The sequence below is a fragment of the Phaseolus vulgaris genome, chromosome 9 (genome assembly GCF_051622355.1).
Source record: "Phaseolus vulgaris cultivar YP4 chromosome 9, ASM5162235v1, whole genome shotgun sequence".
NCBI lineage: Eukaryota > Viridiplantae > Streptophyta > Magnoliopsida > Fabales > Fabaceae > Phaseolus > Phaseolus vulgaris.
The window spans coordinates 23,775,917-23,801,723 of record NC_143506.1 but is presented as its reverse complement, the minus strand read 5'-3'; the positions used below and the strand labels follow the sequence as shown (position 1 = coordinate 23,801,723).

The following is a 25,807-nucleotide window of genomic DNA, read 5'->3' as shown; positions in this document are numbered from 1 at the left end:
GAGAGGGAGTAGAGAGGGAGAGAAAGAGAGATAGAGAGGAGAGAGTAAGAGATAGAGTCAGATAGATATATAGAGAAATATAAAGAGATATATGGAGACAAATAGATAGATACAGACAAATAGATAAATAGAGACAGTTAGATAGATAGAGACATATAGATAGAGAAAGAAAGATATATAGATAGAGACGGATAGATAAAGACGGAAAGCTAGATAGAGACAGATTAATAGATAGAGACAGATAGATAAATAGAGATGGAAAGATAGATAGAGACGGATAGATGGATAGAGACGGAGAGAAAGATAGTGACGAAAAACAAGATAGAGACCGATTAATAGATAGTTAGTGACGGAAAACTAGATAGACACGGATTAATAGAGAGATAGAGATAGATTGATAGATAGAGACAAATAGATAGATAGAGACGGAAAACTAGTTAGAGACGGATTGATAGATAGAGATGGAAAGCTACATAGAGACGGAAAGATAGATAAAGACAAATAAATAGATAGAAACGAATAGATAGAGATAGAGAGAAAGGGAGAGAGAGGAGACAAAGGAGACAGAGAGAAAGAGAGGAGAGAGAAAGAGAGGAGAGAAAAAGGGTGAAGAGAGAGAAAGAGAGAGAGAAGAGACAAAGGAGACAGAGAGAAAGAGAGGCGAGAGAAAGAGAGGAGAGAGAAGGGGTGAAGAGAGAGAAAGAGAGAGAAAGAGAGAGAGAGAAAGAGAGGAGAGAAAGAGAAAGGAAGGAGAGAGAAAGAGCAGAGAGAGAAAGAAAGGAGAGAGATAGAGGAGAGAGAGAGAACAGAGAGAAAGAGAGAGATAGAGAGAGAAGAGAGAGATGAGATATAGAGAAAGAAAGGAGAGAGAAAGAGAGAGAGGAGAGAGAAAGAGGAGAGAGAGAGACAATAGAGTAAGAGATAGAGTCAGATAGATAAATAGAGATGGAATGATAGATAAAGACGGATAGATGTATAGAGACGGATAGATAGATAGTGACGGAAAACTAGATAGAGACGGATTAATGGATAGTTAGTGACGGAAAACTAGATAGACACGGATTAATAGATAGATTGATAGATAGATAGAGACAGATAGATAGATAGAGACGGAAAACTAGTTAGAGACGGATTGATAGATAGAGATGGAAAGCTACATAGAGACGGAAAGATAGATAAAGACAGATAAATAGATTGAAATGAATAGATAGAGATAGAGAGAAAGGGAGAGAGAGGAGACAAAGGAGACAGAGAGAAAGAGAGGAGAGAGAAAGGGTGAAGAGAGAGAAAGAGAGAGAGAGGAGACAAAGGAGACAGAGAGAAAGAGAGGCGAGAGAAAGAGAGGAGAGAGAAAGGGTGAAGAGAAAGAAAGAGAGAGAGAGAAAGAGAGGAGAGAAAGAGAAAGAAAGGAGAGAGATAGAGAGGAGAGAGAAAGAGAAAGAAAGGAGAGAGAAAGGGTGAAGAGAGAGAAAGGGAGAGAGAGGAGACAGAGAGAAAGAGAGGAGAGAGAAAGGGTGGAGAGAGAGAAAGAGAGAGTGAAAGAGAAAGAGCAGAGAGAGAAAGAGAGGAGAAAGATAGAGGAGAGAGAGAGAACAGAGAGAAACAGAGAGATAGAGAGAGAAGAGAGAGATGAGATATAGAGAAAGAAAGCAAAGAGAAAGAGAGAGAGGAGAGAGAAAGACAACAGAGAGAAAGAGAGAGAGAGAGAAAATAGAGTTGAAGAGAGAGAGAGATTAAGAGCGAGGAGAGAAAGAGAAAGAAAGGAGAGAGAAAGAGGAGAGAGAGGAGAGTTAAAGAGAGCGAAAGAGAGGAGAGAGAAAGAGAGAGATAGGAGAGAGAGATAAAGAGGAGAGAGAGGATAGAGAAAGGGTTCGGAGAGGAGAGGGAGAGAAAGAGAGATAGAGAGGAGAGAGTAAGAGATAGAGTCAGATAGATAGATTGATATATAGAGAAATATAAAGAGATATATAGAGACAGATAGGTAGATACAGACAAATAGATAAATGGAGACAGTTAGATATATAGAGACATATAGATAGATAAAGAAAGATATATAGATAGAGACGGATAGATAAAGACGGAAAGCTAGATAGAGACAGATTGATAGATAGAGACAGATAGATATATAGAGATGGAAAGATAGATAGAGACAGATAGATGGATAGAGACGGATAGATAGATAGTGAAGGAAACCTAGATAGAGACAGATTAATAGATAGATAGAGAGGAGAGAGGAGAGAGAAAGAGAGAGATAGAGAGGAGAGAGAAAGAGAGGAGAGAGAAAGGTTGAAGAGAGAGAAAGAGAGAGAGAAAGGGAGGAGAGAGAGAGAGGAGAGAGAAAGAGGAGAGAGAAAGAGAGAGAGAGAGAGAGTACAGTTGAAGAGAGAGCGAGTAAAGTTGAAGAGAGAGAGAGTAAGAGCGAGGAGAGAAAGGGAAAGAAAGGAGAGAGAAAGAGCAGAGAGAGAAAGAGAGGAGAGAGATAGAGGAGAGAGAAAGGGTACTACCTGCAACCTGCTACCTGCAACTTGCTACTTTTAACCTACTATCTGGTACCTGCAACCTTCTACCTGCAAACTGCTACCTGCAACCTGCTATTTGCCACCTAATACCTCCTACGTACTACCTGCAACCCGATAGAGAGAGAGAACAGAGAGAAAGAGAGGAGAGAGAAAGACAGCAGAAAGAAAGAGAGAGATAGAGAGAAGAGTTAAAGACAGAGAGGAGAGAAAGAGAGAGAGAGAGAGAGAGAGAGAGAGAGAGAGAGAGAGAGAGAGAGAGGAGACAAAGGAGACAAAGAGAAAGAGAGGAGAGAGAAAGGGTGAAGAGAGAGAAAGAGAGGAGAGAGAGGAGAGCAAAAGAGGAGAGAGAAAGAGACGAGAGAGAAAGACAACAGAGAGAAAGAGAGAGAGAGAGAGAGTAGAGTTAAAGAGAGAGAGAGAGAGTAGAGTTGAAGAGAGAGAGAGTAAGAGCGAGGAGAGAAAGAGAAAGAAAGGAGAGAGAAAGAGCAGAGAGAGAAAGAGAGGAGAGAGATAGAGGAGAGAGAAAGGGTACTACCTGCAACCTGCTACCTGCAACTTGCTACTTTTGACCTACTATCTGGTACCTGCTACCTGCAAACTGCTACCTGCAACCTGCTATTTGCAACCTAATACCTCCTACGTACTACCTGTAACATACTACCTACAACCAGAGAGAGAGAGAACAGAGAGAAAGAGAGCAGAAAGAAAGAGAGAGAGAGGAGAGTTAAAGAGAGAGAGGAGAGAGAGACAGAGAGAGAAAGAGATAGAGAGAGAAAGAGAGGAGAGAGAAAGGGTGAAGAGAGAGAAAGAGAGAGAGAAAGCGAGGAGAGAGAAAGACAACAGAGGGAAAGAGAGAGAGAGAGTAGAGCTGAAGAGAGAGAGAGTAAAGTTGAAGAGAGAGAGTAAGAGCGAGGAGAGAAAGAGAAAGAAAGGGGAGAGAAAGAGCAGAGAGAGAAAGAGAGGAGAGAGATAGAGGAGAGAGAAAGAGTACTAGCTGCAACCTGCTACCTGCAACTTGCTACTTTTAACCTACTATCTGGTACCTGCAACCTTCTACCTGCTACCTGCAAACTGCTACCTGCAACCTACTATTTGCCACCTAATACCTCCTACGTACTACCTGCAACCTATTACCTGCAACTAGAGAGAGAGAGAGAACAGAGAGAAAGAGAGGAGAGAGAAAGACAGCAGAGAGAAAGCGAGAGAGAGAGGAGAGTTAAAGAGAGAGAGGAGAGAGAAAAAGAGAGAAAGAGAGAGAGAGAGAGGGAGGAGACAGAAAGAAAGAGAGGAGAGAGAAAGAGAGAGAAGAGAGAGAGGAGATATAGAGAAAGAAAGGAGAGAGAAAGAGAGAGATAGAGAGGAGAGTGAAAGACAGCAGAAAGAAAGAGAGAGAGAGAGAGAGAGAGAGAGAGGAGAGTTAAAGAGAGAGAAAGAAAGGAGAGCAAAAGAGAGGAGAGAGAAAGAGAGAGAGATAGAGAGGAGAGAGAAAGAGAAAGAGAGGACAGAGAAAGGGTGGGGAGAGGAGAGAGAGGAGAGAGAAAGGGTTCAGAGAGGAGAGGGAGTAGAGAGGGAGAGAAAGAGAGATAGAGAGGAGAGAGTAAGAGATAGAGTCAGATAGATAGATAGATATATAGAGAAATATAAAGAGATATATAGAGACAGATATATAGATACAGACTAATAGATAAATAGAGACAATTAGATAGATAGAGACATATAGATAGATAAAGAAAGATATATAGATAGAGACGGATAGATAAAGAAGGAAAGCTAGATAGAGACAGATTGATAGATAGATAAATAGAGATGGAAAGATAGATAGAGACGGATAGATAGATAGTGACCGAAAACTAGATAGAGACGGATTAATAGATAGTTAGTGACGGAAAACTAGATAGACACGGATTAATAGATAGATAGAGATACATTGATAGATAGAGACAGATACATAGATAGAGACGGAAAAATAGTTAGAGACGGATTGATAGATAGAGAAGGAAAGCTACATAGAGACGGAAAGATAGAGATAGAGAGAAAGAGAGAGAGAGAAGACAAAGGAGACAGAGAGAAAGAGAGAGATAGAGAGGAGAGAGAAAGAGAGGAGAGAGAAAGGGTGAAGAGAGAGAAAGAGAGAGAGAGAGAAAGAGAGGAGAGAGAAAGGAGAGAGAAAGACAAAAAAGAGAAAGAGAGAGAGAGAGAGTAGAGTTCAAGAGAGAGAGTAAAGTTGAAGAGATAGAGAGTAAGAGCGAGGAGAGAAAGAGAAAGAAAGTAGAGAGAAAGACCAGAGAGAGAAAGAGAAGAAAGAGATAGAGGAGAGAGAAAGGGTACTACGTGCAACCTGCTACCTGCAACTTTCTACTTTTAACCTACTATCTGGTACCTGCAACCTTCTACCTGCTACCTGCTACCTGCAAACTGCTACCTGCAACCTACTATTTGCCACCTAATACCTCCTACGTACTACCTGCAACCTATTACCTGCAACTAGAGAGAGAGAGAGAACAGAGAGAAAGAGAGGAGAGAGAAAGACAGCAGCGAGAAAGCGAGAGAGATAGGAGAGTTAAAGAGAGAGAGGAGAGAGAAAAAGAGAGAAAGAGAGAGGGAGGGAGGAGACAGAAAGAAAGAGAGGAGAGAGAAAAAGAGAGAAAAGAGAGAGGAAATATTGAGAAAGAAAGGAGAGAGAAAGAAAGAGATAGAGAGGAGAGAGAAAGGGTGAGGTGAGAAAAAGAGAGGAGAGAGAAAGACAGCAGAAAGAAAGAGAGAGAGAGAGAGGAGAGTTAAAGAGAGAGAAAGAAAGGAGAGCGAAAGAGAGGAGAGAGAAAGAGAGAGATAGGAGAGAGAGATAGAGAGGACAGAGAAAGAGAAAGAGAGGAGAGAGAAAGGGTTCGGAGAGGTGAGGGAGTAGAGAGGGAGAGAAAGAGAGATAGAGAGGAGAGAGTAAGAGACAGAGTTAGATAGATAGATAGATATATAGAGAAATATAAAGAGAGATATAGAGACAAATAGATAGATACAGACAAATAGATAAATAGAGACAGTTAGATAGATAGAGACATATAGATAGATAAAGAAAGATATATAGATAGAGACGGATAGATAAAGACGGAAAGCTAGATAGAGACAGATTGATAGATAGAGACAGATAGACAAATAGATATGGAAAGATAGATAGAGACGGATAGATGGATAGAGACTGATAGATAGATAGTGACGGAAAACTAGATAGAGACGGATTAATAGATAGTTAGTGACGGAAAACTAGATAGACACGGATTAATAGATAGATAGAGATAGATTGATAGATATAAACACAAAGATAGATAGAGACGGAAAACTAGTTAGAGACGGATTGATAAATAGAGATTAAAAGCTACATACAGACGGAAAGATAGATAAAGACAGTTAAATAGATAGAAACGAATAGATAGAGATAGAGAGAAAGAGAGAGAAAGAGAGAGAGAGGAGACAAAGGAGACAGAGAGAAAGAGAGGAGAGAGAAAGAGAGAGAGAGGGGAGAGAGAAAGAGAGAGGAGATATAGAGAGAGAAAGGGTGAGGTGAGAGAAAGAGAGGAGAGAGAAAGACAGCAGAAAGAAAGAGAGAGAGAGAGAGGAGAGTTAAAGAGAGAGAAAGAAAGGAAAGCAAAAGAGAGGAGAGAGAAAGAGAGAGATAGGAGAGAGAGATAGAGAGGAGAGAGAAAGAGAAAGAGAGGAGAGGAGAGAGATGAGAGAGAAAGGGTTCGGAGAAGAGAGGGAGTAGAGAGGGAGAGAAAGAGAGATAAAGAGGAGAGAGTAAGAGATAGAGTCAGATAGATAGAGAGAGAGGGAGAGAGTAGAGTTGAAGAGAGAGAGAGTAAAGTTGAAGAGAGAGAAAGTAAGAGCGAGGAGAGAAAGAGAAAGAAAGGAGAGAGAAAGAGCAGAGAGAGAAAGAGAGGAGAGAGAAAGAGGACAGAGAAAGGGTACTACCTGCAACCTGCTACTTTTAACCTACTATCTGGTACCTGCAACCTTCTACCTGCTACCTGCTACCTGCAAACTGCTACCTGCAACCTGCTATTTGCCACCTAATACCTCCTACGTACTACCTGCAACCAGAGAGAGAGAACAGAGAGAAAGAGAGGAGAGAGAAAGACAGCAGAAAGAAAGAGAGAGAGAGGAGAGTTAAAGAGAGAGAGGAGAGAGAGACAGAGAGAGAGAAAGAGATAGAGAGAGAAAGAGAGGAGAGAGAAAGGGTGAAGAGAGAGAAAGAGAGAGAGAAAGCGAGGAGAGAGAAAGACAACAGAGGGAAAGAGAGAGAGAGAGTAGAGTTGAAGAGAGAGAGAGTAAAGTTGAAGAGAGAGAGTAAGAGCGAGGAGAGAAAGAGAAAGAAAGGAGAGAGAAAGAGCAGAGAGAGAAAGAGAGGAGAGAGATAGAGGAGAGAGAAAGAGTACTAGCTGTAACCTGCTACCTGCAAACTGCTACCTGCAACCTACTATTTGCCACCTAATACCTCCTACGTACTACCTGCAACCTATTACCTGCAACTAGAGAGAGAGAGAGAGAACAGAGAGAAAGAGAGGAGAGAGAAAGACAGCAGAGAGAAAGCGAGAGAGAGAGGAGAGAGAAAAAGAGAGAAAGAGAGAGAGAGAGAGAGAGGGAGGAGACAGAAAGAAAGAGAGGAGAGAGAAAAAGAGAGAAGAGAGAGAGGAAATATTGAGAAAGAAAGGAGAGAGAAAGAAAGAGATAGAGAGGAGAGAGAAAGGGTGAGGTGAGAAAAAGAGAGGAGAGAGAAAGAAAGGGTTCGGAGAGGAGAGGGGGTAGAGAGGGAGAGAAAGAGAGATAGAGAGGAGAGAGTAAGAGACAGAGTCAGATAGATAGATAGATATATAGAGAAATATAAAGAGATATATAGAGACAAATAGATAGATACAAACAAATAGATAAATAGAGACAGTTAGATAGATAGAGACATATAGATAGATAAAGAAAGATATATAGATAGAGACGGATAGATAAAGACGGAAAGCTAGATAGAGACAGATTGATAGATAGAGACAGATAGACAAATAGATATGGAAATATAGATGGAGACGGATAGATGGAAAGAGACTGATAGATAGATAGTGACGGAAAACTAGATAGAGACGGATTAATAGATAGTTAGTGACGGAAAACTAGATAGACACGGATTAATAGATAGATAGAGATAGATTGATAGATATAGACACATAGATAGATAGAGACGGAAAACTAGTTAGAGACGGATTGATAAATAGAGATGAAAAGCTACATACAGACGGAAAGATAGATAAAGACAGATAAATAGATAGAAACGAATAGATAGAGATAGAGAGAAAGGGAGAGATAGAGAGAGAGAGGAGACAAAGGAGACAAAGAGAAAGAGAGGAGAGAGAAAGAGAGAGAGAGAGGGGAGAGAGAAAGAGAGAGAAGAGAGAGAGGAGATATAGAGAGAGAAAGGGTGAGGTGAGAGAAAGAGAGGAGAGAGAAAGACAGCAGAAAGAAAGAGAGAGAGAGAGAGAGGAGAGTTAAAGAGAGAGAAAGAAAGGAAAGCAAAAGAGAGGAGAGAGAAAGAGAGAGATAGGAGAGAGAGATAGAGAGGAGAGAGAAAGAGAAAGAGAGGAGAGAGAAAGGGTGAGGAGAGGAGAGAGAAAGAGAGAGATAGGAGAGAGAGATAGAGAGGAGAGAGAAAGAGAAAGAGAGGAGAGAGAAAGGGTGAGGAGAGGAGAGAGATGAGAGAGAAAGGGTTCGGAGAGGAGAGGGAGTAGAGAGGGAGAGAAAGAGAGATAGAGAGGAGAGAGTAAGAGATAGAGTCAGATAGATAGAGAGAGAGGGAGAGAGTAGAGTTGAAGAGAGAGAGAGAGTAAGAGCGAGGAGAGAAAGAGAAAGAAAGGAGAGAGAAAGAGCAGAGAGAGAAAGAGAGGAGAGAGATAGAGGAGAGACAAAGGGTACTACCTGCAACCTGTTACCTGCAACTTGCTACTTTTAACCTACTATCTGGTACCTGCAACCTTCTACCTGCTACCTGCTACCTGCAAACTGCTACCTGCAACATGTTATTTGCCACCTAATACCTCCTACGTACTACCTGCAACCTACTACCTACAACCAGAGAGAGAGAGAGAGAACATAGAGAAAGAGAGGAGAGAGAAAGACAGCAAAAAGAGTTAAAGAGAGAGAGAGGAGGGAGAGAAATAGAGAGAGAGAGAGAGAGGAGACAGAAAGAAAGAGAGGAGAGAGAAAGAGAGAGAAGAGAGAGAGGAGATATAGAGAAAGAAAGGAGATATAGAGAGAGAAATGGTGAGGTGAGAGAAAGAGAGGAGAGAGAAAGACAGCAAAAAGAAAGAGAGAGAGAGAGAGGAGAGTTAAAGAGAGAGAAAGAAAGGAGAGTAAAAGAGAGGAGAGAGAAAGAGAGAGATAGGAGAGAAAGATAGAGAAAGAGAGGAGAGAGAGGAGAGAGAAAGGGTTCGGAGAGGAGAGGGAGTAGAGAGGGAGAGAAAGAGAGATAGAGAGGAGAGAGTAAGAGATAGAGTCAGATAGATAGATAGATATATAGAGAAATAGAAAGAGATATATAGAGACAGATAGATAGATACAGACTAATAGATAAATAGAGACAGTTAGATAGATAGAGACATATAGATAGATAAAGAAAGATATATAGATAGAGACGGATAGATAAAGACGGAAAGCTAGATAGAGACAGATTGATAGATAGAGACAGATAGATAAATAGAGATGGAAAGATAGATAGAGACGGATAGATGGATAGAGATGGATAGATAGATAGTGACGGAAAACTAGATAGAGACGGATTAATAGATAGTTAGTGACGGAAAACTAGATAGACACGGATTAATAGATAGATAGAGATAGATTGATAGATATAGACAAATAGATAGATAGAGACGGAAAACTAGTTAGAGACGGATTGATAGATAGAGATGGAAAGCTACAAAGAGACGGAAAGATAGATAAAGACAGATAAATAGATAGAAACGAATAGATAGAGATAGAGAGAAAGAGAGAGAAAGAGAGAGAGAAGACAAAGGAGACAAAGAGAAAGAGAGGAGAGAGAAAGAGGAGAGAGAAAGACAACAGAGAGAAAGAGAGAGAGAGAGTAGAGTTGAAGAGAGAGAGTAAGAGCGAGGAGAGAAAGAGAAAGAAAGGAGAGAGAAAGAGCAGAGAGAGAAAGAGAGGAGAGAGAAAGGGTACTACCTGCAACCTGCTACCTGCAACTTGCTACTTTTAACCTACTATCTGGTACCTGCAACCTTCTACCTGCTACCTGCAAATTGCTAGAGACGGATAGATTGGTAGTGACGCAAAACTAGATAGAGACGAATTAATAGATAGTTAGTGACGGAAAACTAGATAGACACTGATTAATAGATTGATAGATAGAGACAAATAGATAGATAGAGACGGAAAACTAGTTAGAGACGGATTGATAGATAGAGATGGAAAGCTACAAAGAGACGGAAAGATAAATAAAGACAGATAAATAGATAGAAACGAATAGATAGAGATAGAGAGAAAGAGAGAGAAAGAGAGAGAGAAGACAAAGGAGACAAAGAGAAAGAGAGGAGAGAGAAAGAGGAGAGAGAAAGACAACAGAGAGAAAGAGAGAGAGAGTAGAGTTGAAGAGAGAGAGTAAGAGCGAGGAGAGAAAGAGAAAGAAAGGAGAGAGAAAGAGCAGAGAGAGAAAGAGAGGAGAGAGATAGAGGAGAGAGAAAGAGTACTAGCTGCAACCTGCTACCTGCAACTTGGTATTTTTAACCTACTATCTGGTATCTGCAACCTTCTACCTGCTACCTGCTACCTGCAACCTGCTCTTTGCCACCTAATACCTCCTACGTACTACCACTAGTACAAAAAGGTAAATTAACGACGGTTAAAATCGACATTTAAAGACGGTTCCAGAACCGTCGTTATTACAGGCGTCGTTAAAAGGTATGAATTTTTAACGACGGTTCTGGGAACCGTCGTTAAAGGAACCGTCGTTATAAGTATGCCTTTTAAAGACGGTTCCAAGTGGAACCGTCGTTATAAGTATTTGATTAAAAAAAAATAAAAAATTTAATTTTTTAAAAAATCTCAAATAACCTGCATAAAGTTTTCAATTCCAGAAAATAAAAACATTTCAAATCATAATTTAAATATAAAAATTACATACAACAAATTATAACATAATACAAAAAAGTTTGGTAATATATGAAAAAATTTGTCATTGTAATGATTTATCTATATTAGAGTGTTATACATGGTTACAAAATACTTTGACCATGTTGTTCTCACATACTCCAATGCTTCTAAATCTAGCGGGTGTTGGTCGTTGAACAACTGTGACATTTGAAATATTTTTTATTAGTGCATGAATAATAAATCTCAAATTTTAAAGTGTTTATTGTATTGAGGTATTACCTTATCCCAACCTTTCTTAATTTCAGCTTGCAAAATAGTCAACATCCACTGCATAACATAATAACCGCACTCATAATTTTGAGGTTGCCTGTTGGACTGCATGTGAAAATAAATGTATTAAATGAATGAGTGAAACACATTAAATTAAGTGAACAAATATACTTTAAATACCTTAAGGTACATCCAAGTGAGTTTTTGTGCGTTTGAAGTTGTCCTCCCACACAACATATTATATCCAGAGTAAGCACTAAAATAATAAGATTTCATGTTAGAATACATAACATTATATAATATATAAGTAATAATAAATGTTAAATGAAACTGTCGTACCTATCTATAATGTTTTTAAAATAGGCAGGAGGTTTTTTATGCAAGGAGCAAAACCATGCAGCGGTATGATCTTGAACAGATATGATCAATAGTTGCCAATGACGCCTGTATAACAAATCAGTTAATTAGGTTCTCTTATTTCAATAATTTATTAAAACTTATTTAATAAATAAGAACTTACTCATGGATGTACGGAGCAAAATAAATGTGTTTTCCACCATTCTTTAAGGCAGTGGTGATGTATGTTTGTGTTTCCGACTTCTTGTTTCCAATTGATTGAGAGATTTGAGGGTCTAAAAACCCATATATATTATGTTTCCCCTCATCAAAGCATAATCCAGAAAGATACCTAAATTTCAATAAGTTAGTACTAATATATTTAATAAATCAAAAGTATAAAGAATTTAAAATTTGAACTTACATCATCCATAATTGCAGAACTGTTATGTTAATCTCTTGATCTCCGGATGCAAGGTCCAACAAATCATACATGTGAACGTACAACGGTAGATTACTATGCCTTCCAAAAACATTGGCATCCCATGGAACCTCTAAGACGGTTGTATCTAAAGCTGTAGCAACTTCCACCAATGCCGCCAGAGGATCATCAATGGAGACTATTTTCTTCTTTCCCAGAGGCAAATTTGTCTTAGATTCCTGCTACTCATCAAAACAAAAAATACTTAAATTAGTTAGAATGTAATATATCATAATTGTATTAGTATTAGTGCAAATATATACCATAGAGTTTATAGGTCTGACGAGATGTCTAGGCCAGGCAACGAAAGTATGTAATGCCTCTGCCACAATTGTCACCTTTGATGTCGGCACAGGAACTGCAAGATCACCATAAAGGACCTTCTCCACTGTGACCTTCATGAAATTAGAAGGAAGAGGCACATTGTGTAACATTGTGACCCCTTCATAACACTTACCCAAGGCAACGAATCGGGTCAAAGAATTACACTCAACATATAATTCGCATTGGCTAGTTGAGCGAATCCCAACCCCATATCCAGCTACACGAACACGTCCAGGGTGTTCAGGTCGTCCGAGAGCAACATTAAGAATATCATTGCGACCACATGGTTTAAAAGTCCCCTGTGTTGATTGCTCATTAAGAGAATCCTAAAACAAATGAAAAGAAATTGACAAACTTCAACACATTGAATTTAAAATAATACATAGAATTTAAAATAACACATTGAAAAGAAATTGTCAAACTTACAATGCGTTCAACTGTTTGTTCTGTAGACTTAAAACTCCATGTCCCTAATGTGTTTATACGAGCACCCTTCCACATCTCATGTCGGAGTGGTGGGGATGGAGGTCTTAAAGAATCTACACTATTCATTTCCTCAATGGAAGTAGAACGTGCTTTAATCTTTTCTTCAAGCATCTTCTGCTCTAGCAACTTATAACCACCACGAGACAATAAGTGTGGGGTATCATTATGTGCCTGATTGGCTTTTGCTTTGTTTCGAACCTCCTATCATAACACTCAAAATTTAGTAATACGTTAATATAAACTATATTCAAATATGAAAGTGATACTAACCTGCCATTTTTCAGTTTGTCGAATATTGACAAACTGCTGCCAAGTTTCTTCATCAATGGATGCATATTTTGCACAAGGATTTTCTTCTTTCCTTTTCCCATATATATAATCTGTTGTCAATTTTGATTTAAACTGACGAAACTTGACACCCACATCTGAAAGAACCTTCGCTTTCAAGGTTTCCACATTCGGGATGTTGTAATGCGTCTACATTGTTTGAAAGAATTAGTTCATAAACAAAAACAAAGTATAAAAGAACTTTAGATTTAGCAAAGTAAAAACAGTTACATACCAGAATATCTTGCCAAATCATGTTTTTCTCGTGGTCAGTCACGTGATCCCAGGACTGAGTTAAGATAGAGATCCTTTCACGAGAAAGTACTCCGAGATAACTCCTATATTTCTTTGCATGTTGCCCAGTGGGCACACCAGTGTGGATATCAATAGACAAAGGTATTTTGTCATATTTAGTTATCTTCTTAAACATATTCTTCAATCTTGTAGGTCCTCTACCAGTTTTTGAATGGGAAACTTTATCATCTGCCATGTTCCTGTTATCAAAAAAATATAATAAGCATCAAGAATATGAAATATAATGAAAATGAAATATATTGTAAAACTAAACATGAATCACATGTACATACAAATATATATTCCTTCATCATGATCATTTCGAGTTGCATGTACAACATCAACAACATCCTCGTACTCTTTATTGATGGTCGTTCTTGTAAGTGATTCAATCTCACAAATGTCATTGTTTGTATCTTCTGGGTCATTATGTTGTTTTTTTCCATGTAGCACAACAGACCAGTGGTCAGACGTAGGATCTTGGATATAGAAAACTTGGGAAGCTTGATGTGCCATTATAAATGGTTCGTCATGATAACCTATCTTTCGAAAGTCAACCAAAGTCATTCCTGATTCATCAACTTTGACACCAGTCTTATTGTCAACCCACTTGCATTTGGAAACAGGTACAGTAAACTTGGTATAATTAACTTCCCAAATCTCTACTATGACACCATAATAAGACATTGATCCCACAACAGGATTTTGATCCTTTGCAGTTGAAAACTACATAGACTCTGCCTCCAAGGTGACTCCGCTATTTTGCACTGTACTCCTATCATCTCGAGACTTTGTGTAAAACAAACAACCATTTACTTCATAGCCAGAACAACATAAAACATCAAATTTGAGACCGTTTGCAAGCCATGTTAATGTTTCAGATGCTGATGGATCATTCATTATTTGTTGCTTAAACCATGACATGAAAGTTTTGTTATGCTCAATTAACACCCATTTTTCTGATTGTCTTGGATTTTTATATTTGACAATGTCTTTGTGTGTATCTAAGTATGGTAACACCTCATCAGTGTTATTCAAGATATACAAGTGTGCTTGCAGAACCTCTTCTCTAGATTTGCTTATGACATGTACACCTCTTGAAGATTTACTTATGAATCTACGAGAGTGCCAAGCTTTTTCAGGAACTCCTATACATTTGGCTTTCGACATGTACTCGGAACAAAACTCAATAGATTCTTATGAAATGTATCTTTCAATAATGGAAGCTTCTGGACGACATTGATTCTTCACATATCCCTTCAAAATCTTCATGTATCGTTCAACTGGATACATCCATCGCATATAAACTGGCCCACACAATCTGATTTCTCTTACAAGATGAACAACCAAGTGTACCATAATATCAAAAAAAGATGGAGGAAAAAACATCTCGAGTTGACACAAGATAACAATTATTTCTTCTTCAAGTTCATCCAACTTCTGAGAGTCAATCTCTTTACTACATATGGAATTGAAAAATGAACATAGTCGAGTGATTGTATGCCTAACATTTTTGGGCAAGATTCCACGAATAGCCACTGGTAATAATTGTTGCATTAGAACTTGACAATCATGTGACTTTAAGCCAATTAGTTTCAAATCATTCATAGATACAAGACTCTTCACATTTGAAGAGTAGCCTTGTGGTACCTTAACACCTTTAAGACATTCACAAAAACTTGTTTTCTCTTTCTTTGACAAAGTGTAACACGCTGCAGGCAAGTATGTACGTTTACCAACTTCTCTCGGGGCCAATTCCTCTCGTATATTCATTTCAATCAAATCCAGACGTGCATTCACACCATCCTTTGTTTTGCCTTTAATGTTCAGAAGTGTTCCTATTAGACTGTCACACACATTCTTCTCTACGTGCATTACATCTAGACAGTGTCTAACATCCAACTTACACCAATACGGAAGATAAAAAAAGATTGATCTCTTTTTCCATATTTCACTCACCGTTTGCTTCTTCTTCATTTTTCCAAAAGTCACATTAACATTTTTGATTTTTTCATAAATTTCAACACCACTTAATGGAGTGGGACAAATGTCATGTTCTTGGTATCCGTTAAAAGCTTTTTTCAATCGACGATACGGATGATATTTCTTTAGAAATCAACGATGCTCAAGATACACGGTTTTTCTTCCATGTTTCAACTGCTCATAAGATGTCTTGTCTTGACATATTGGACATGCTCTATGGCCTTTCACACTATAACCTGACAAGTTCCCATATGCAGGGAAGTCATTGATAGTACAAAACAACATCGCATGCAATCGGAAAGATTCATTTTTAAACGCGTCAAACACATCAACCCCTTCATTCCACAATAATTTCAAATCTTCAATCAATGGATTAAGATAAACATCTATGTCATTTCCAGGTTGTTTTGGACCAGAGATCATCATAGATAACATCATGTATTTGCGCTTCATACACAACGTAGGAGGTAAGTTGTAAATCACTAACAAAACGGGCCATGAACTATGATTACTACTTAAATTTCCAAAGGGATTCATTCCATCAGTTGCTAATCCAAGTCTTAAGTTTCTTGATTCTTTTCCAAATTCAGGAAATTCTTTATCAATATTCTTCCACTGCAAAGAATCAGCTGGATGACGAAGTAATCCATCACATTTTCTATTATCTGCATGCCACCTAAGGTTTTTAGCGTCATCTGCATTTGCAAACAAACGCTTAAGCCTTGGAATTATCGGAAGATACCAAACAACCTAAGCAGGAGGACCTTCCTTTGTCAATTCATCAATTTCATCATTCTGACCAACCTTAACCTTATAACGTGACAAACCACACCTGGGACATCTTCTTAAATCTTCATACTCATTTCTGTATAAAATACAATCGTTAGGACATGAATGTATTTTTCTATACTCCATACCCATTGGACAAAGTATTTTTTTCGCCTCATAATTTCGATTGGGCAAGGTATTTCCTTCTGGAAGCATGTCCTTAAGCAATTGAAGCAATTCTGTAAAACTTTTGTCGGTCCATCCATTCATTGCCTTCAAATTCATCAACCTTAACACTGCTGATAATCGTGTGAAGTTAGTTGAACCAGGATACAAAGGAGTCTCTGCATCATTAGACATATTTTCAAAAACTACATTAGCAAATGATTCTGCTCCCACGTCACGAATCATGTCTTCTAATCTATCATCCATTGAGAAATGAACTTCCTCCGAACCTCCGTGCACACTTGGCAAGTCTAACAATTCACCATGCCACGTCCATGTTGTATAACTTTTCAAAAATCCATCACACAAAAGTTGTTCTCTAATTTCAGAAACACTCAATATCCTTCCATTTAAACAATTGATACAAGGGCACCTTATCCTTACTCCATTCTTATAACTAACGGCATTATGTTCTGCGAATTGTATGAACTCTTCCACCCCTTTTTCGTAAGTATCACTTATTCGTGATGTATTAATCCAACTCCGATCCATAGAACTGCTAAACTAAGAACCAATACTTTCAATATGTAATCATGAAAAAATAAAACAAAAGTGCCGAAGGTCGGACACCTCCGGACTCAGAACCAGTGCGTTCAATATGTCAAAACAATATATAATGACTGAAAATTGCCGAAGGTCGAACACCTCCGGACTCAGAACCAATTCGTTCAATATGTCAAAACAGTATATAATGACTGAAAATTGTCGAAGGTCGAACACCTCCGGACTCAGAACCAATGCATTCAATATAAACAATTAATATCAAACTCAAAACGAATACTTTCAAAATATAGGTGATAATAAATAAGAATACACTGACCTCAAATGGATGGACGGTCACGTAGGCGTGAACAGCGGTCGCAGGCGCAACGGCAGGGGCGCGGCGGCAGAGCCGCGGTCGCGGTGGCAGAGGCGCGGATTCGTGGCGGCAGAGGCGTGGGTTCGCGGAAGTAGAGCCGCGGTCGCGGTGGCAGAGGCGCGGATTTGCGGCGGCAGAGGCGCGGGTTCGCGGTGGCAGAGGCGCGGATTCGCGGTCGGCGCGGGCACGGGGTTCGCAGCGCGTAGCAGAGTTCGCGGTCGGCGTGGGGGCGGCGCGGTGCGGTTCAGGTTTCGCGGCACGGCGCGGGGTTCGCAGTCGTGGGCGCGGCACAGGGTTCGCGAGCGCGGGCGCGGTGCAGGGATCGCGGCGCGGGCACGGGCGCGGTCGGGAGTTCGTAGTTGGCGTCGGGCGGCACGGTGCAGGTTTCGCGGCAGAGGCCCGGTCGCGGAGCGGTTTAGGGTTCGCGGTGGGGGCGCGGTCAACGGTGGGGGCACGGCGCGGTCGACGGTAATTGTTTGGGTCGCAGTTGGCGCGAGAATAGAGCTCCTTGAACGGAAGTGAGAAAGAAGTAATTTTCTGAAAGTGGGAGCGTGAATTTTCAATTTTGAAACAGACTTTTAACGACGGTTCTGGGGTGAACCGTCGTTATAACCCATCTGCACTCCACTTTTAACGACGGTTCTGGGGTGAACCATCGTTAAATCTCACCCGCGCTACTTTTAACGACGGTTCTGGGGTGAACCGTCGTTAAAAGTCCAAAAAAATTTCGAAAAAATTACAGCATTGCCACCGCCTAGTTTTTAACGATGGTTGTCTCCAAAACGTCTTTGAAAGGTGTCGTTCTTGAAGAATTTTGTACTAGTGTACCTGCAACCTACTACCTGCAACCAGAGAGAGAGAGAGAGAGAACAGAGAGAAAGAGAGGAGAGAGAAAGACAGCAGAAAGAAAGAGAGAGAGGAGAGAGAGAGAGAGAGAGAGGAGAGTTAAAGAGAGAGAAAGAAAGAGAGGAGAGAGAAAGAGAGAGATAGGAGAGAGAGATAGAGAGGAGAAAGAGAGGAGAGAGAAAGGGTGAGGTGAGAGAAAGAAAGGAGAGAGAAACACAGCAGAAAGAAAGAGAGAGAGAGAGAGAGAGAAGAGTTAAAGAGAGAGAAAGAAAGGAGAGCGAAAGAGAGGAGAGAGAACGAGAGAGATAGGAGAGAGAGATAGAGAAAGAGAGGAGAGAGAAAGGGTGAGGAGAGGCGAGAGAGGAGAGAGAAAGGGTTCGGAGAGGAGAGGAAGTAGAGAGGGAGAGAAAGAGTGATAGAGAGGAGAGAGTAAGAGATAGAGTCAGATAGATAGATATATAGAGAAATATAAAGAGATATATAGAGACAGATAGATAGATACAGACAAATAGATAAATAGAGGCAGTTAGATAGATAGAGACATATAGATAGATAAAGAAAGATATATAGATAGAGACGGATAGATAAAGACGAAAAGCTAGATAGAGACAGATTGATAGATAGAGACAGATAGATAAATAGAGATGGAAAGATAGATAGAGACGGATAGATGGATAGAGACGGATAGATAGATAGTGACGGAATACTAGATAGACACGGATTAATAGATAGATAGAGATAGATTGATAGATAGAAACAGATAGATAGATAGAGACAGAAAACTAGTTAGAGACGGATTGATAGATAGAGATGGAAAGCTACATAGAGACGGAGAGATAAATAAAGACAGATAAATAGATAGAAACGAATAGATAGAGATAGAGAGAAAGAGAGAGAAAGAGAGAGAGAGGAGACAAAGGAGACAAAGAGAAAGAGAGGAGAGAGATAGAGAGGAGAGAGAAAGGTTGAAGAGAGAGAAAGAGAGAGAGAAAGAGAGGAGAGAGAAAGAGGAGAGAGAAAGAGAGGAGAGAGAAAGACAACAGAGAGAAAGAGAGAGAGAGAGAGAGAGTAGAGTTGAAGAGAGAGAGTAAAGTTGAAGAGAGAGAGAGAGTAAAGTTGAAGAGAGAGAATAAGAGCGAGGAGAGAAAGAGAAAGAGAAAGAAAGGAGAGAGAAAGAGAGGAGAGAGATAGAGGAGAGAGAAAGGGTACTACCTACAACCTGCTACCTGCAACTTGCTACTTTTAACCTACTATCTGGTACCTGCAACCTTCTACCAGCTACCTGCAAATTGCTACCTGCAACCTGCTGTTTGCCACCTAATACCTCCTATGTACTACCTGCAACCTACTACCTGGAACCAGAGAGAGAGAGAACAGAGAGAAAGAGAGGAGAGAGAAAGACAGCAGAAAGAAAGAAAGAGAGAGAGTAGAGTTAAAGAGAGAGAGGAGAGAGAGAAAGAGAGAGAAAGAGAGAGAGAGAGAGAGGGAGAGAGAGAGAGGAGACAGAAAGAAAGAGAGGAGAGAGAAAGAGAGAGATATGAGAGAGATAGAGAGGAGAGAGAAAGAGAAAGAGAGGAGAGAGAAAGGGTGAGGTGAGAGAAAGAGAGGAGAGAGAAAGGGTGAGGTGAGAGAAAGACAGCAGAAAGAAAGAAAGAGAGAGAGAGAGATGAGAGTTAAAAAGAGAGAAAGAAAGGAAAGCGAAAGAGAGAGATAGGAGAGAGAGATAGAGAGGAGAGAGAAAGAGAAAGAGAGGAGAGAGAAAGGGTTCGGAGAGGAGAGGGAGAGAAAGAGAGATAGAGAGGAGAGAGTAAGAGATAGAGTCAGATAGATAGATAGATATATAGAGAAATAGAAAGAGATATATAGAGACAGATAGATAGATACAGATAAATAGATATATAGAGACAGTTAGATAGATAGAGACATATAGATAGATAAAGAAAGATATATAGATAGAGACGGATAGATAAAGATGGAAAGCTAGATAGAGACAGATTGATAGATAGAAACAGATAGATAAATAGAGATGGAAAGATAGATAGAGACGGATAGATTGATAGTGACGGAAAACTAGATAGAGACGGATTAATAGATAGTTAGTGACGGAGAGCTAGATAGACACGGTTTAATAGATAGATATAGATAGATTGATAGATAGAGACAGATAGATAGATAGAGACGGAAAACTAGTTAGAGACGGATTGATAGATAGAGATGGAAAGCTACATAGAGACAGAAAGATAGATAAAGACAGATATATAGATAAAAACGAATAGATAGAGATAGAGAGAAAGAGAGAGAAAGGGAGAGAGAGGAGACAAAGGAGAGAGAGAAAGAGAGGAGAGAGAAAGAGAGAGATAGAGAGGAGAGAGAAAGCGAGGAGACAGAAAGGATGAAGAGAGAGAAAGAGAGAGAGAGAAAGAGAGGAGAGAGAAAGTCAAACGAGAGAAAGAGAGAGAGAGGAGAGAGAGAAAGAGAGAGAGAGGAGAGAGAGAAAGAGAGAGAGAGAGATGAGACAGCAAGAAAGAGAGGAGAGACAAAGAGAGAGAAGAGAGAGGAGATGTAGAGAAAGAAAGGAGAGAGAAAGAGAGAGATAGAGAGGAGAGAGAAAGGGTGAGGTGAGAGAAAGAGAGGAGAGAGAAGTATAGCAGAAAGAGAGAGAGAGAGATTGAGGAGAGTTAAAGAGAGAGAAAGAAAGGAGAGCGAAAGGGAGGAGAGAGAAAGAGAGACATAGAGAGGAGAGAGAAAAAGAAAGAGAGGAGAGAGAAAGGGTTCGGAGAGGAGAGGGAGTAGAGAGGGAGAGAAAGAGAGATAGAGAGGACAGAGTAAGAGATAGGGTCAGATAGATAGATAGATATTTAGAGAAATATAAAGAGATATATAGAGACAGAAAGATAGATACAGACAAATAGATAAATAGAGGCAGTTAGATAGATAGAGACATATAGATAGATAAAGAAAGATATATAGATAGAGACAGATAGATAAAGATGGAAAGCTAGATAGAGACAGATTGATAGATAGAGACAGATAGATAAATAGAGATGGAAAGATAGATAGGGACGGATAGATAGATAGTGACGAAAAACTAGATAGAGACGGATTAATAGATAGTCAGTGACGGAAAACTTGATAGACACGGATTAATAGATAAAAAGAGATAGATTGATAGATAGAGACGGAAAACTAGTGAGAGACGGATTGATAGATAGAGATGGAAAGCTACATAGAGACGGAAAGATAGATAAAGACAGATAAATAGATAGAAACGAATAGATAAAGATAGAGAGAAAGATAGAGAAAGGGAGAGAGAGAGGAGACAAAGGAGACAGAGAGAAAGAGAAGAGAGAGAAAGAGAGAGATAGAGAGGAGAGAGAAAGAAAGGAGAGAGAAAGGGTGAAGAGAGAGAAAGAGAAAGAGAGAAAGAGAGGAGAGAGAGCAGAGAGAGCAGAGAGGAGAGAGTAAGAGATAGAGTCAGATAGATAGATAGATATATAGAGAAATATAAAGAGATATATAGAGACAGATAGATAGATACAGACAAATAGATAAATAGAGGGAGTTAGATAGATAGAGACATATAGATAGATAAAGAAAGATATATAGATAGAGACGGAAAGATAAAGACGGAAAGCTAGATAGAGACAGATTGATAGATAGAGACAGATAGATAAATAAAGATGGAAAGATAGATAGAGACGGATAGATAGATAGTGACGAAAAACTAGATAGAGACGGATTAATAGATTGTTAGTGACGAAAAACTAGATAGACACGGATTAATAGATAGATAGAGATAGATTGATAGATAGAGACAAATAGATAGATAGAGACTGAAAACTAGTTAGAGACGGATTGATAGATAGAGATGGAAAGCTACATAGAGACGGAAAGATAGATAAAGACAGATAAATAGATAGAAACGAATAGATAGAGATAGAGAGAAAGAGAGAGAGAGGAGACAAAGGAGACAGAGAGAAAGAGAGGAGAGAGAAAGAGAAGAGAGAGAGAGAGAGAGTAGAGTTGAAGAGAGAGAGTAAAGTTGAAGAGAGAGAGAGTACGAGCGAAGAGAGAAAGAGAAAGAAAGGAGAGAGAAAGAGCAGAGAGAGAAGGAGAGAAGAGAGATAGAGGAGAGAGAAAGGGTACTACCTGCAACCTGCTACCTGCAAACTGCTACCTGCAACCTGCTCTTTGCCACCTAATACCTCCTACGTTCTACCTGCAACTAGAGAGAGAGAGAGAATAGAGAGAAAGAGAGGAGAGAGAAAGACAGCAGAAAGAGAGAGAGAGAGACGAGAGTTAAAGAGAGAGAGGAGAGAGAGAGAGAGGAGACAGAAAGGAAGAGAAGAGAGAGAAAGAGAGAGAAGAGAGATAGGAGATATAGAGAAAGAAAGGAGAGAGAAAGAGAGAGATAGAGAGGAGAGAGAAAGGGTGAGGTGAGAGAAAGAGAGGAGAGAGAAAGACAGCAGAAAGAGAGAGAGAGAGAGAGAGAGAGGAGAGTTAAAGAGAGAGAAAGAAAGGAGAGCGAAAGTGAGGAGAGAGAAAGAGAGAGATAGAGAGGAGAGAGAAAGAGAAAGAGAGCAGAGAGAAAGGGTGAGGAGAGAAGAGAGAGGAGAGAGAAAGGGTTCGGAGAGGAGAGGGAGTAGAGTGAGAGAGAAAGAGAGATTGAGAGGAGAGAGGAAGAGATAGAGTCAGATAGATAGATAGATATATAGAGAAATATAAAGAGATATATAGAGAAAGATAGATACATACAGACAAATAGATAAATAGAGACAGTTAGATAGATAGAGACATATAGATAGATAAAGAAAGATATATAGATAGAGACGGATAGATAAAGATGGAAAGCTAGATAGAGACAGATTGATAGATAGAGAAAGATAGATAAATAGAGATGGAAAGATAGATAGAGACGGATAGATGGATAGAGACGGATAGATAGATAGTGACGGAAAACTAGATAGAGACGGATTAATAGATAGTTAGTGACGGAATACTAGATAGACACGGATTAATAGATAAATAGAGATAGATTGATAGATAGAGACAGATAGATAGATAGAGACGGAAAACTAGTTAGAGACGGATTGATAGATAGAGATGGAAAGCTACATAGACACCAAAAGATAGATAAAGACAGATAAATAGATAGAAACGAATAGATAGAGATAGAGAGAAAGAGAGAGAAAGAGAGAGAGAGGAGACAAAGGAGACAGAGAGAAAGAGAGGAGAAAGATAGAGAGAGAAAGAGAGGAGAGAGAAAGAGGAGAGAGAAAGAGAGGAGAGAGAAAGACAAGAGAGAGAAAGAGAGAGAGAGAGAGGGTAGAGTTGAAGAGAGAGAGAGTAAATTTGAAGAGAGAGAGTAAGAGCGAGGAGAGAAAGAGAAAGAGAAAGAAAGGAGAGAGAAAGAGCAGAGAGAGAAAGAGAGGAGAGAGATAGAGGAGAGAGAAAGGGTACTACCTGCAACCTGCTACCTGCAACTTGCTACTTTTAACCTACTATCTGGTACCTGCAACCTTCTACCTGCTACCTACAACCTGCTGTTTGCCACCTAATACCTCCTACGTACTACCTGCAACCTACTACCTGCAACCAGAGAGAGAGAGAGAACAAAGAGAAAGAGAGGAGGGAGAAAGACAGCAGAAAGAAAGAAAAAGAGAGAGAGAAGATAGATGGATAGAGACGGATAGATAGATAATGACGGAAAACTAGATAAAGACGGATTAATAGATAGTTAGTGACGGAAAACTAGATGGACACGGATTAATAGATAGATAGAGATAGATTGATAGATAGAGACAGATAGATAGATAGAGATGAAAAACTAATTAGAGACGGATTGATAGATAGAGAGGGAAAGCTACATAGAGACGGAAAGATAGATAAAGACATATAAATAGATAGAAACGAATAGATAGAGATAGAGAGAAAGAGAGAGAGAGGAGACAAAGGAGACAGAGAGAAAGAGAGGAGAGAGAAAGAGAGAGATAGAGAGGAGAGAGAAAGAGAAAGAGAGCAGAGAGAAAGGGTGAGGAGAGGAGAGAGAGGAGAGAGAAAGGGTTCGGAGAGGCGAGGGAGTAGAGTGAGAGAGAAAGAGAGATTGAGAGGAGAGAATAAGAGATAGAGTCAGATAGATAGATAGATAGATAGATATATAGAGAAATATAAAGAGATATATAGAGACAGATAGATAGATACAAACAAATAGATAAATAGAGACAGTTAGATAGATTGAGACATATAGATAGATAAAGAAAGATATATAGATAGAGACAGATAGATAAAGACGGAAAGCTAGATAGAGACAGATTGATAGATAGAGACAGATAGATAAATAGAGATGGAAAGATAGATAGAGACGAATAGATGGATAGAGACGGATAGATAGATAGTGACGGAAAACTAGAGAGAAAGAGAGAGAAAGAGAGAGAGAGGAGACAAAGGAGACAGAGAGAAAGAGAGGAGAGAGAGATAGAGAGGAGAGAGAAAGGGTGAAGACAGAGAAAGAGAGGAAGGAGAAAGACAACAGAGAGAAAGAGAGAGAGAGAGTTGAGTTGAAGAGAGAGAGAGTAAAGTAGAAGAGAGAGAGTAAGAGTGAGGAGAGAAAGAGAAAGAAAGGAGAGAGAAAGAACAGAGAGAGAAAGAGAGGAGAGAGATAGAGGAGAGAGAAAGGGCTACCTGCAACCTGCTACCTGCAACTTGCTACTTTTAACCTACTATCTGGTACCTGCAACCTTCTACCTGCTACCTGCTACCTGCAAACTGCTACCTGCAACCTGCTATTTGCCACCTAATATCTCCTACGTACTACTTGCAACCTACTTCCTGCAACCAGAGAGAGAGAGAGAACAGAGAGAAAGAGAGAGAAAGACATGAGTTAAAGAGAGAGAGGAGAGAGAAAAAGAGAGAAAGAGAGAGAGAGAGTAGAGTTGAAGAGAGAGAGAGTAAAGTTGAAGAGAGAAAGAGTAAGAGCGAGGAGAGAAAGAGAAAGAAAGGAGAGACAAAGGGTACTACCTGCAACCTGCTACCTGCAACCTGCTACTTTTAACCTACTATCTCGTACCTGCAACCTTCTACCTGGTACCTGCTACCTGCAACCTGCTATTTGCCACCTAATACCTCCTACGTACTATATGCAACCAGAGAGAGAGAGAGAGAACAGAGAGAGAGAGAATAGAGAGAAAGAGAGGAGAGAGAAAGACAGCAGAAAGAAAGAGAGAGAGAGGAGAGTTAAAGAGAGAGAGGAGAGAGAGAAAGAGAGAGAGAGAGAACAGAGAGAAAGAGAGGAGAGAGAAAGACAACAGAAAGAAAGAGAGAGAGAGGAGAGAGAGAAAGAGAGAGAGAGAGAGGAGACAAAAAGAAAAAGAGGACAGAGAAAGAGAGAGAGGAGATAAAGAGAAAGAAAAGGGAGAGAAAGAAAGAGATAGAGAGGAGAGAGAAAGGGTGAGGTGAGAGAAAGAGAGGAGAGAGAAAGACAGCAGAAAGAAAGAGAGAGAGAGAGAGAGGAGAGTTAAAGAGAGAGAGAAAGAAAGGAGAGCGAAAGAGAGGAGAGAGAAAAAGAGAGATAGGAGAGAGAGATAGAGAGGAGAGAGAAAGAGAAAGAGAGGAGAGAGAAAGGGTGAGGAGAGAGAAAGGGTTCGGAGAGGAGAGGGAGTAGAGAGGGAGAGAAAGAGAGATAGAGAGGAGAGAGTAAGAGATAGAGTAAGATAGATAGATAGAGATATAGAGAAATATAAAGATATATATAGAGACAGATAGATAGATACAGACAAATAGATAAATAGAGACAGTTAGATAGATAGAGACATATAGATAGATAAAGAAAGATATATAGATAGAGACTAATAGATAAAGACGGAAAGCTAGATAGAGACAGATTGATAGATAGAGACAGATAGATAAATAGAGATGGAAAGATAGATAGAGACGGATAGATAGATAGTGACG

General features: G+C 39.7%; 1 pseudogene; it reads right to left on the bottom strand.

Moving 5' to 3' along the window:
- Positions 1 to 13,455: 13,455 nt before the first annotated feature.
- Positions 13,456 to 16,644, bottom strand: LOC137833330 (uncharacterized; annotated as a pseudogene).
- Between the last annotated feature and the right edge of the window lie 9,163 nt (positions 16,645 to 25,807).